This window comes from Mobula hypostoma, chromosome 1 (genome assembly GCF_963921235.1).
Source record: "Mobula hypostoma chromosome 1, sMobHyp1.1, whole genome shotgun sequence".
In the NCBI taxonomy this organism is placed as follows: Eukaryota; Metazoa; Chordata; class Chondrichthyes; order Myliobatiformes; family Myliobatidae; genus Mobula; species Mobula hypostoma.
In genome coordinates, this window is record NC_086097.1 from 84,139,281 (window position 1) to 84,152,986 (window position 13,706).

The 13,706-nt window shown below is 42.7% G+C and overlaps 1 long non-coding RNA gene across 1 annotated transcript; it reads right to left on the reverse strand.

The window, feature by feature from the left end:
* Positions 1-2,604: 2,604 nt before the first annotated feature.
* Positions 2,605-13,156, reverse strand: LOC134358556 (uncharacterized). Its single transcript, XR_010020901.1, has 3 exons — positions 13,026-13,156; positions 3,284-3,391; positions 2,605-2,775 (listed from the first exon to the last, which is right to left on the reverse strand). It is a non-coding gene; the product is annotated as an uncharacterized LOC134358556 (long non-coding RNA).
* Between the last annotated feature and the right edge of the window lie 550 nt (positions 13,157-13,706).

Consider the following 13,706-nt stretch of genomic DNA (forward strand, 5'->3'; position numbering starts at 1 on the left):
CTCTAACTTCTGTTAATTTCTTCCTCCCCCCGCCTTTCTTTTTCTATTCCCCATTCTGTCTCTGCTTACTCCTTCTCCCCTCCTCACCTGTCCATCAACTTCCTCTGGTAACTCCCCTCCTTCCCTTTCTCCTTTGATCCTCTCCTATCAGATTTCTTCTTCTGCCATTTTACCTTTTCCACCTGTCATCTTCTCGCTTCATTATCTTCATTCCCCCTCTCACCTGGTTTCACCTGTCACCTGCCAACCCTTATTCCTTCCCCTGCCCCTCCCCTCTTATTCTGGCTTCTTGGTTCTTCCTTTCCAGTCCTGATGAAGGATCTCGGCCTGAAATATTGACCCTTTATTCCTCTCCATAGACGCCGCCTGACCTGCTGCTCTCCTCCAGCATTTGGTGTGCGTTGCTCTGGATTTCCAGCATCTGAAGAATCTCTTGTGTATCTGGATGTCTGTTTGTCTATGCATTTGTGTGATCATACTTTCCCTTCAGAAAAGCCATTGGATATTGATACATGTATCCACACAAGCATGCAACACTCTTACAGCTCGGACTGTTCTGGAGTTCGGAATTCAATTCCAGCACCATTCTATAAGGAATCTGTCCATCCTCCATATGGAATTCATGAGCTTTCCTTGGGTGCACTGGTTTCCTCCCACAGTCTAAAGATGTACTGGAAGGGTTAATTGGTCATTTTAAATGGTCCCATGAAAAGGTTAGGGGTTAATTGGGGTCATGGGGTTGCTGGGGCTATAGGGGCCTTGTATCACTAAATAAATAAAAGAACTTTGTTTTGCATGCCATCCATACAGGTCATTTCAAAGACAAGTATTGAGGTAGAATAAAGGAAAAATTAATAAGAAAATGCAGAACAAGTTCTTAGGAGATATAATATCTTTAAGTTTAGCAAGTTAAGGAAAGGTTATTAACTCAGGCTCTTTATTTAAATGCTCCCTCTAGGTGTATTTAACCTTTCAGTAGTAGTTGAGTGGGGTGTATGGAGTGTCCAGGAAGGGGTAGCACCTTTGGTGAAAGGGCTTGTGGTGTCCATTCTGGGGAAGCTCGCTCACCTTTGGTCCCCATTGGACACTCAACTCTCACCTGTGGCACAAAGACGACAAAATCTACAGGTGCTGAAAACCAAGGAACACACAAAAAATGCTGGAACTCAGCTGGACGGGTAGCATCTTTGGAAAGAAATAAACAGTTGGCATTTCAGGCTAGAAAAGAAAGATGAGCAGTCAGATGGGGGGAAGGGAGGAAGAAGTACAAGGTAGCAGGTGATAGATGAAACCGAGAGAGGCCGAGAAGAGCTGGGAAGTTGACTTGTGAAAGAAATAAAGGGCTGGAAAAGGGGCAATCTTATAGGAGAGTGTAGAAGACCAGAGAAGAAAGAGAAGGGGAGGAGCACCAGAGGGAGATGATGGGCAGGTAAGAAGATAAGGTGAGAGAGGGAATCAGGAATGGGGGAATAGTGAAGGGGGGAGGTCAATTACTGGAACTTTGAGAAATCAATATTCATGGATGTTGTTCCTCTGACACTACTGTATCCGATGCTGCCGGTGTGGCCTCCTGTATACTGGTGAGACCCAATTTAGTTTGGGAGACTGCTTCGCTGAGCACCTACATTCTGTCTGCCAGAAAAAGTGGGATCTACTTCTCATTCCCATATGTCAGTCCATGGCCTCCTGTACTGCTGCGATGAGGGCACACTTAGGTTGGAGTAATGACACTTTGTGCTCCAGTTTGAAATGTCAACTGTTCACTCTTTTCCATAGATGCTGTCTGGCTTGCTGAGTTTCTCCAGCAGTTTGTGTGTCCCACCTGTGGCTCCAAGTAGTTGCTTGCATGCACCAGCAGCCACACCTTGTTACTTTGCTTTGACAAGCTGGTTAAACCAGGTGAGGGTAACTGTCAGCCTCATGAGATAGGGACATGCCTACCCTTGCGTGTGAAGCCAGCTCCAAGGGGACTGGATGGATGAGATCTACAGTGAGATCCAAAGGCCAGGAAGGTGGTCATGGTCATCTATTGTAACCAATGAAGACCTCAGTTTTTGATACTTGTTCACACCACTGGACCCGGACCTCTGAGGTCAAGAGGCTGGAACTGCCCCAGTGTAATGGGTTTTTCACTTTAAAAAACTCTCCCACAGGTTTCCTGTCATTGGAGGACACGATAGAGAACCAACAATATTTGAGTAGTTTTGTAAATATATTGCTTGATTAAGCATTCTTTGTTTACATAATTCATTACAGGTTGTATGTAAAAAGTATGTGAATGGCATACGTTATTACACCACCATGTCATCTGAGCGCCTCACTAAAACAAAACAAAAAAGAACTAGGTATCCCGGCTCTTGTGTTTTTCTTTCGATTAGTTTCTGGAGTTGCAAACATAACATTCAATTCTTCACGGAACAAATGGAAATAATTTCATACACTTTGAATTCTTTAACAAATAATATTCATATTGAGAGGATTTTCAAACGTTTTGAAATATAAAAGGCTCACAAATAAAAGGTCAGATTTAGTTTTCAATTGATTTGTTAATATCTTTACCTCAATATTCATTCATCCCTCATGAAAATTGGAGTGTTTGCTCAGGTAAGTTGTTTAATTGTGAGAATGATACAATCATCCCCCTATCAGCCCAATGAGAGAGGTGCTGAACACAAGTCTTGTGTTCCCCTTTGCCAGTGACTGTCTGTGAGCGGTTGTACTGCGGAGAAAGTGATCAGAAGTGTCCTCACAGGTGGAAGGATGAGAATCAGAGGCCTGGTAAAAGAAACAGAGGTGACATGACAAATGCACACAGTGAAAGGTTAGTAACTGGAATGCCTTGCCTAACTCAGTGATGAAGGAAGTGTGTGTAAGATATAAGAGCAGAAATATGTCATTCAGCCCATCAAGTCTACTCTGCCATTCAATCATGGCTGATTTTTCTTTCAATTTCATTCTCCCATCCTCTCCCCATAACCCTTAACCCCATTACCAATCAATAACTTATCAACCTCTGCCTTAAATACACCCAATGATTTGACTTTCACAGCCCTCTGTGGCAATGAATTCCAGATTCACTACCCTCTGCGCGAATAAATTCCTCCTCATCTCAGTTTTAAAGGGACATCCCATTTTCAGAGGCTGTGTCCTCTCATTATTCACTTTATCCAGGGCTTATAATGTTTGGAAGGTTTCAATGAGATCACCCCCACCCAACCTACTTAACATCACTGAATGCAAGCTAGGGTCATCAAATATTCCTCAATGGTTAAGCTTTTCATACCTGGGATCATCCTTGTGAACCTCCTCTGGACCTTCTCCAGGATTGAACATTCTTCCTCAGATACAAGGCCCAGAATATTCTAACTGCTGGCTGCCATTTGGTTGGCTCCTTAAAAGAGAACCAGATCATTATTTGAAAGAAAGTAGATCAAATGCCTGAAGAGAAAGGGGCTAGTAAGTGGGAACATTGTATTGTTTTTGCAGTCCGTTAGACAGTGAGATTTTCATCCCACATAGTCTACATCAACCATCAATCACCCATTTACACTAATCCTACACAGATTCCATTTTATTCTCACTGCATTCCCAGCAAATCCCTCCGCACTACCGCCCAGCCAACCCCTAACCAAAGTTACGCTTCATATTTAGACCTCACACCAACTTCTAACACCATGTTATATTTGTTCTTGATAAAAGACAAACCTGCGTGTGTAAAAAAAACACAAACGCATTTATTCGGACTCTCTTCTCGGTTTCGAGCTCCACACTTCAGCTCGCGCTTCTAGTTCACCAATGCCTAGTGAGTGCAATGCGTGCGTCTAACCTGGAACCAGAGGTAAACTGGGAGCATGCGTGCTAAAGTGTGGAGCTCGAAGCCTTTGTGTCCAAATAAACATGCTAGTTTTGTTTTAACCCACACAAGTTTGTCTTTTATCAAGAACAAACATTGTCTCAAAGTTCACCAAGAAATTGAGGAGAAGGCCTAAAGATGCCCTATGCAGTTTACTGGCAATCTAGCTGATAATTGGAACGGCTTCAAACTGCGATTCAATATATATTTAGCGGCAAGCAGAGCCGGCGGGGTGGAGGAAACATTACCACATGTAGTTGGCGAAGACCCTTTGGACATCTACAACAGATTTCAAAATAACAGGACCCACTTGACATTGGTCACGCTGATAACAAAATTTGAGGAGAATTTTGTCCCGAGTGTAAACATTACATTTGAAAGCTATACATTACTTTCATGTGAACAGAAACAAGGTGTTAGTTTTGACCAATACTTAGCTGAGCCTCACACACTGAGTAAGTCCTGTGAGTTTGGAGATTTGAGAGACTAGTCAGAGACAAAATAGTTTGCAGAATCCCAGATAATGGACTTAAAGAAAGCCTACTCTGTGATAAAGATTTAACGCTGGAAAAGGCTGTGGAATTCAGGGTAGCAAAGTCCACACAAATACAAGCTAAAGCATTGTACAGGGCAAAACAACAGTCCATGCTGTGAAAACAGAAGGGCGGAGCACAAGGCATTTCCCAAAGTGACAGCATAGCAAAGAGGTACAGTAGACTCAAACAGTAAATGCAACAAATGTGGAGGTAGGCACATCCCAAGGAAGTGAACAACAGGAATTCTGCAGATGCTGGAAATTCAAGCAACACACATCAAAGTTGCTGGTGAACGCAGCAGGCCAGGCAGCATCTCTAGGAAGAGGTACAGTCGACGTTTCAGGCCGAGACCCTTCGTCAGGACTAACTGAAGGAAGAGTGAGTAAGAGATTTGAAAGTTGGAGGGGGAGGGGGAGATCCAAAATGATAGGAGAAGACAGGAGGGGGAGGGATGGAGCCAAGAGCTGGACAGGTGATTGGCAAAGGGGATATGAGAGGGTCATGGGACAGGTGGTCCGGGGAGAAAGACGGGGGGGTGGAACCCAGAGGATGGGCAAGGGGTATAGTCAGAGGGACAGAGGGAGAAAAAGGAGAGTGAGAGAAAGAATGTATGTATAAAAATAAATAATGGATGGGGTACGAAGGGGAGGTGGGGCATTAGTGGAAGTTAGAGAAGTCGATGTTCATGCCATCAGATTGGAGGCTACCCAGATGGAATATATTGTTCCTCCAACCTGAGTGTGGCTTCATCTTTACAGTAGAGGAGGCCGTGGATAGACATGTCAGAATGGGAATGGGATGTGGAATTAAAATATGTGGCCACTGGAAGATCCTGCTTTCTCTGGCGGGCAGAGCGTAGGTGTTCAGCAAAGCGGTCTCCCAGTCTGCATCGGGTCTCGCCAACATATAGAAGGCCACATTGGGAGCACAGGACGCAGTATATCACCCCAGCCGACTCACAGGTGAAGTGTCGCCTCACACTCAGGTTGGAGGAACAACACTTTATACTCCGTCTGGGTAGCCTCCAACCTGATGGCATGAACATCGACTTCTCTAACTGCCGCTAATGCCCCACCTCCCCCTCGTACCCCATCCATTATTTATTTTTATACACACTTTCTTTCTCTCACTCTCTTTTTTCTCCCTCTGTCCCTCTGACTATACCCCTTGCCCATCCTCTGGGTTCCCCCCCTCCTTGTCTTTCTTCCCGGACCTCCTGTCCCATGATCCTCTCGTATCCCTTTTGCCTATCACCTGTCCATCTCTTGGCTCCATCCCTCCCCCTCCTGTCTTCTCCTATCATTTTGGATCCCCCCCTCCCCCTCCCACTTTCAAATCTCTTACTAACTTTTCCTTCAGTTAGTCCTGACGAAGGGTCTCGGCCTGAAACGTCGACTGTACCTCTTCCTAGAGATGCTGCCTGGCCTGCTGCGTTCACCAGCAACTTTGATGTGTGTTGCTCCCAAGGAAGTGTCCTGCTTACAGAAAGTCCTGCAATGATTGTGGGAAGAAGAATAATTTTGCAAGGTGGAGCTACCAAGAGACAGGTGCACACAGTTGCTGAGGAAATGAAGGAAGTATTTGTAGATTCTCTACAGACTGATGATGCCGGTGTAATGGATCTTTCCATTGAATGAGACAGTAATTCCATTCAAGGTTGACACTGGAGCCCAGGTAAATCTATTACCTATGGATGATTACAAGACTCAAAGTAAAGAACAAGATTTACCCAGTGAAATTAAAAGTGACAGGCAATACTGGAGAGAACGTTCCAGTAAAAGGAGGCTGTATAGTGATCTTCAAGCACAAGGGTCAGCACCTAAAGGCACAGCTACTGATTGTTGAAAAGTGAATGCAATCAATATTAGGTCTAAAGAAGACGGAGAGACCACACAGACCCAAAGATCAGAACAACAGCAACAGTTCAATACAAACCAACAGGAGGAATTGTTATCTATGATACACAGGCAACAGAAGGAGCTCTGTGAATTGAGAATCATTTGGAATTTATGCAAAGGCTCATTGATCACATGGAGGTAGATCAGGGCTCCACTATGAGACAAGTGGAACAAATTATGGTTACACAGCAGGAACAAAAACAAATGAACAGATAGGATCTGGACAGAAGGATGTGAAAGAAATGAACATGTAGATCAGAGTTCTCAAAAGAACACAGCTATTAATACAGCAAGTGAAAGCAAGGGATCTGTGGAAACAAGCAGCAGCCCAAAAGGGATCATTAAACCACCACGGAGATGGATTGAGAGTGGATGAGTGTATGTAATTGCTCATTACAATTGAAGTTAAAATAAATATCTGTTGGAAAGGTCATTACAATTGATATTAATATAAATATCTTTGTTGGACAGAATTATTGCTTCTTGCAGATCAGACATTGAGCTTGCAAGGATAATTGATTTATCTCCTGACTTACTAAAGCCTTTTTTAAACCATCTATAAAGCAATGCAGAAGAACAATAGAAAAGTGAAATAATATCAGAAAATGCCAGAAATACGTAACAGGTCAGTTAGGATCTGTGGAGTGAAAAATCCATCAGTTAACATTTCATATTGATGACCTTGCATATTTGTTTTCTCTAAAATCAGTAACTGGCTTGTCGAATATTTCTCATAAGACTAGTGGATTACTGGTGCCTCGATGAGCAACTTCTTTCAAGAAGATCAATTCTATCCAGGTGAAAAGAAGCCCATTTGAATGGCATTGCATCTACCTTCTCCACATGGTTGCCATGTACAACATTTGCAAGATACAGTATTGCAGATCACCAAGGCATCTTTGACAGCACCATCCAAAGCTACAATCGGACGGACAGAAACATGGAAATACAATGAAGTGCCAGTCGCACATTCTAACATCAGCCCATGTCCTGCAGCCATTCAAATAGGTGGCTCCATATCATTTTCTCAGTGATAGTAAATGTTGGGTAATAAGTTCCAGATGCCTAGAGCCATTGAGCAAAGTAAGTGAACATTTGGACCATTATAATGAAGTAAGTCTGCAGTATAAAACTATCTTTTAAAGATGAGTTAAAATTGGGTAATATAACTTGCAGGAACTTTCCAAGGGAATTCCAGGGAAATTAATAATATACCATGACTGCAAGATGGTTTTTGATGATTATGATGTGTCAACCAGATTAATAAATGTAATTGGCGGATCAAGCTTACATTTAGAAAACACGGCAGCCTAGAACAGTTTGGTTCAGAAACAAACAGAATGAAAGTGGGATTGCTTCAGAAACAGCTTGGTCAAAAAGCATCTGTGTCATAATTCCCTCTTTCCCTTCTCTGTCCAACTGATCAATCAAAGCAATTATGCCTGCCCACGTTTTTCTATTTACTCCTGATTTGTAATTTGTATTACAAATACAAAACAGAACGTGGTCATTCAACCCATTGGGTCCATGAAAACTCCCAGTAACTTCATTCTATTCCCCTCTCCTTTCCCTGTACAATGTATCCTCTCTCACATCTGGGGTTGAGGGGGTGAACAGCTTTAAGTTCCTTGGCATACACATCACTGAGGATTTATTCCATTAGCTGTGTGGTGAAAAAGCACAACAGCGCCTCTTTCACCTCAGACGGTTGAAGAAGTTTGACATGAGTCTGCAAATCCTAAGGACTTTCTACAGGGGCACAATTGAGAGCATCCTGACTGGCTGTATCACTGCCTGGTATGGGAACTGTACTTCCCTCAATCACAGGGCTCTCTGAGAGTGGTGCGACAGCCCAGTACATCTGTAGATGTGAACTTCCCACCATTCAGGACATTTACACAGAGACAGGTGTGTTAAAAGGGCCTGAAAGATCATTGGGGACCCAAGTTACCCCAACCACAAACTATTCCAGAGCTACCATCCAGGAAACGGTACTGCAGTGTTAAAGCCAGGGCCAACAGGCTCCGGGACAGCTTCTTCCAGCAGGCTATCAGACTGATTAATTCACGCTGATACAATTATATTTCTATGCTATGTTGACTGTCCTGTTGTACATACTATTTATTACAAATTACTATAAATTGCACAATGCACATTCAGATGGAGAGGTAACATAAAGATTTTTACTCCTCGTGTATGTGAAGGATGTAAGAAATAGTTAATTCAATTCAATATGTCTATCACCTTCCCTTTCTTTCCTGTGCTATTTAGCTACTCCTATTTAAAGTTTAAAGTTAATTATTATGGAAGCACATATACAGTATGTTGCCATCTATCACTCAGATTAATTTTCTTGCAGGCAATCACAATAGAACAAAGAAATACAAGAGAGTAATGAAAAACTACATACAAAGTCTGAAAAGGAAAGCAATGTGCAAAAGCAGAAAACTGCAAATACAAAAAAAAGTAAATAAATATTCTGAGATCATGAGTTGTAGAGTACATAGTTTGTGTTCAGTGATCACTTCAGTGTTGAGGTGAGTGAAATTGTCCATGCTGGTTCAAGAGCCTGATGATTGAAGGGTAATAACTATTCCTGAACCTGGTGGTGTGGGACCTGAGACTCCTGTAATTCTTTTAGTAGCAAGAAGACAGCAAGGCCTGGTTTGTGCTGTTTTTCATGATGGTTGCTGCTTTCTTGTGGCAACACTCCTTGTAGATGAGCTCAATGATGGTGAGGACTTTCCCTGTGATGGACGGGGCTGAATCCACTCATTTCTGTTGTAGATTCAAGATTCAATCCGATTCAAGGTTTCCATACTTGCAGATCTCGGTCATTTCACATTGGTAACAACATCTCCTCCGCAATCAACATCAGCAGAAGTGCACGCTTACTCCCTGCGCTACTTGCGTCATAATACTCAGTTTGGTCATTTGCAGTAGCTATTTAATTATCGGTATATCCTTAGGATGTGGGAGGAAGCAGAGCACCTGGAGGAAACCCAGATCACGGTCGAGATGTGCAACTCCACACACACAGCACAGTTCAGGACTGCAGCTGGATCAGTGGAGCTTTGAGACAGCAGAACTAACTGGGCTGCTGCCCTACCGTGCCACCTCTTGTTTCTAGAAAATAAAAACTTGAAAACCAACTAGCAAAATGCTAACCATGAGAAAGCCTGTAGATGCTGAAAATCCAAAGTAATGCCACACAGAATGTCGGAGGAACTCAGCAGGCCAGGCAGCATCTATGGAAATAAATAAACAGTCAACTTTTGGACCGCAACCCTTCTTTGGAAAATTCCAGCTGACTAGACGGAAATGTCAAGTAGTGGTTGGAACAAGCACAAAGCACTTCTCCAGTAAGAGGTGCCAATTAACTTTAATTAGTACTGGCCAGTGTTAAGTGGAGTGAAACACTTACTGTACAGGACTGTGTTTGCAGTACAGCCTGTGTCGCTTTGTGATGAATTTCGGGCAAGAAAAACTATTTACCAATATTGTTTTAATTCCAAATCTATTCTACATGGATTAGTACTAATTTGTCCTTTTAAAGGTGCTTTTGTTTATTTCTTAGCCTACATTCCACCTTCAGCCACTGCCTGTTATTTTGCCTGGAGGTTTGTCACGTCAATAGATTCCTGTTATGTAAGTTCAGTTCAGATTTCGGGACGGGAATTGTTCAAGTGTACAGGAATGAGTAAATTAGGAGTGGGAGTGGGCCATTCTGCCTTTTCAGCCTGCTCCACCTTTCGAAAACCGAACTGGATGTAATCTTATCTCCACATTTTACCTGTGGTAACCCTTTCAATACCTTGCCTGTTAAGAATCTATGTACTGTATTTCTGACTTAGAAGAATTCAAAGCGTCTGTGGAATTAACCAGCAACCACCAGCTCTGATAGTGCACCAATTTTGTGCTGTCTACCACCGGCAGTAGCTATCAGTGACACAGCACGGTGAGAGTCCAGCTCCACTTAACACCAGTCTACCAGCACCTCCCAACGCAGAAGAACATTTTGTCCAGAGCAACTACAGCAGCAATTAATCTCATGATTGAAACAATGCAGAAGGAGGCTATTGGGCCCATTAAATCAGTGTTGCCTCACTGTAGAACCATCTCACCAGTCCCATTCTACTCTTTCCATTGCCGTGTCGACCATTTTCTTTCAAGTGCCATCCAGATCCATTTGACAGTAAAATACTGCAGTCATTGCAAACCTGATATAAAAGAGTATATCAGAGTTACAGAGCAGCTCAAGCACCCTCTGTAAAGACAAGAGTTACAAGACATTTTACTCACACCTTGTATCCATCGTGCACTAAACTGGTGTCTGCTTACTCTCAACGAAGAACATGGAATGCAGTACGGTGCTGCGCACCAAGGGAGTATCAGTGCATTAGGTTGTGCAGACCTACTGTATATAATCCACAATTGATCAAACCCTTCCCTCCTGTACAGCCCATAACCATCCATTTTTCTTATACCTTTGGGTCAAACTAAAAACTACACTCAGTTGCCACTTTATTAGGCATGTCCTGTGTCTAATAAAGAGGCCACTTAGTGTACGTTCATGGTCTTCTGCTGTTGTAGCCTGCCCGCTTCAAGGTTCACCATGTTGTTGTGCATTCAGTGATGCTCTTCAACACGCCTCTGTTGTAACACATGGTTATTTGAGTTACTGTCACTTTCCTGTCAGTTTGAACCAGTCTGGCCATTCTCCTCTGACCACTCTCATTAGTAAGGTGTTTTCACCCACAGAACTGTCGCTCACTGGATGTTTTGTTTGCACCATTCCCTGTAAATACTAGAGACCATTATGTGTGAAAATCCCAGAAGATCAGCAGTTTCTGAGTTATTCAAACCACCCCGTCTGACAACAACCATTCCGCGGTCCAAGTCACTTTCTTCCCCATTCTGACGTTTGGTCTGAGCAACAACTGAACCTCATGATCATGTCTGCATGCTTTTATGCACTGAGTTGCTGCCACATGATTGGCTGCGTCCCGACGAAGGGTCTCAGCCTAGAGTTGCTGCCTGGCCTGTTGCGTTCACCAGCAACTTTTATGTGTGTGGCTGATTAGATGTTTGCATTTACAAGAGGTGTACAGCTGTACCTAATAAAGTGGCCACTGACCTATCTGCTAATGGCGATGGGTATAGCTTCTCTCTACTTACCTTATCCAAGATAAATTAATCTTGTCTAAATTATTCTCAACTTTTTTTGTTCTCAGGAGAACAATCCTGTCCTTTCCTATCCTGTTTGAGCCTATGGCTGAATATCCTCATATTGGAAGTCACTGCAGCACAAAAGATTGTCACAATTTTGCAACTTAAGAGATAGTGGATTTTGACATTTTCCAAAACTCCTACTTGGAGTGAAAATAATAGGTGCATTTATAATAGCAACACACACAAAATGCTGGTGGAACGCAGCAAGCCAGGCATTGTGCTCCTCGGTTCCTGACGAAGGGTCTCAGCCCAAAACGTCGACTGTACTTCTTCCTATAGATGGCGCCTGGCCTGCTGCGTTCCACCAGCATTTTGTGTGTGTTGCTTGAACTTCCATCATCTGCAGATTTCCTCGTGTTTGCATTTATAATAGGCGTTTTTCCAGCAGTTTAGCAACACTATGATCCCCAGGTTCCTATCAAATCTCTCCTCTTTCATCTTAAACCTATGCTTTTCAATTCCTGATTCCCAATCCTGGGAAAAAGACAATGCATTCACTCTATCTGTGCTCCTCATGGTTTTATACATCTCCATAAGATCATCCCTCAGCCTCATATGTTTCAAGGAATAAAGTGCTAGCATACTCAACCTCTACACATAACCAAGTTCTTTGAATCCTGACAAGTTCTCGTGATTCCCTTCTGCACTTACCTATAACAGAGTGATTAAAACCGAACACAGTATTCCAAATGCTGCCTCACTGATGCCTTATATAACTAGTACAGCATTTCAACTTGAATACTCTATGCTCTGACTAATGAAAGCTAGCATGCTCAAAGCCTTCTTCACCATCATGTCTACCTGTGACTCCACTTTTATGGAACCATGTACTTGTGCTCCTCGGTCCCTCTGTTCCACAACACTCCCAACATCCTACTGTTCATTGTGAAAGTCCGACCCTCATTTGTCTTCCCAAAATGCAACACCTCCCACTTATCCAAACTAAACTCCCTTCACCATTCGTTGGCCCACTTTCCCATCTGATAAAGATCCCCCTGTAAATCCTAATAGCCACATTTACTCTCAACAACGCTTACTGAATTTGTCATTTGTATCAGTGATTTAGATAAATTCTCATCCAAATCATTGATACACAGAAGATGACAAATAGCCATGACAAATAGTCAAGCATTGAGGAACACCACTCATCATGGGTCTTCAGTCTGAAAAACAACCTTGCACCATCACACGCTATTTCCCACCACCAGACCAATTCTGTGTTCTACTATCTCTCCCCAGATCCCATGGGATCTAATTTTCCAAAAGCAGCCTACCGTGTGGAACCTTATCAAAATCCATATAGATCATATCTGCCACACTACTTGCATCAACCTTCTTGATTCTTTCAAAAACTCAGTCAAATTCATGAGACATGATCTCCCATATTCAGAGACGTGCTACCTCTCCTAATCAACCCATGTCTTTGCAAGTGCTTGTACCACACCATTTTGCCACTCCTGCTATTTAAAGTGAACTCACGATTTTAATCTCTCTTGTGCTACTTACACAGTGTATGTTTGCGGTCTTCTGCTGCTGTAGTCCCTCCACTTCAAGATTTGATGTGTTGTGCATTCAGAGATTTTCTTCCACCTACCACGGTTGTAATGTGTGGTTATTTGAGTTACTGTCAGCTTCCCGTCAGCTCAAACCAGTTTGGCCATTCTCCTCATACCTCTCATTAACAAAGTGTGTTTGCTCACAGTACTGCCACTCACTGGACATTTTTTGTTTCTCACACCATTCTCTGTAAACTCTAGAGACTGTTGTGCGTGAAAATCCCAGAAGATCAGCACTTTCTGAGATACTCCACCCCATCTGGCACAAGCAATCATTCCATGGTCAAAGTCACTTTCTTCTGATGTTTGGATTGAAAAACAATTGAACTTCTTGATCAGGTCTGCATGATTTTGTGCATTGAGTTGCTGCCACATGATTGGTTGATCAGACATTTGCATTAATAAGCAGGTGTAAAAATGGGCCACTAAGTGTATTTTTCATATATTTCTTATTGTAACTTATAGTATTTTTTTAATCAATTTCACCGTTGCTGCTGCAAAACAACAAATCTTACAACATACAGTTTGTCAGAGATATTAAACCTATTTCCGATTCTGATTCCGTATCCCGCAGAAACCCTCTGATATTCCTCAGAATCCTTTGAAGGATACTTAGTTATTATCAGCTAAA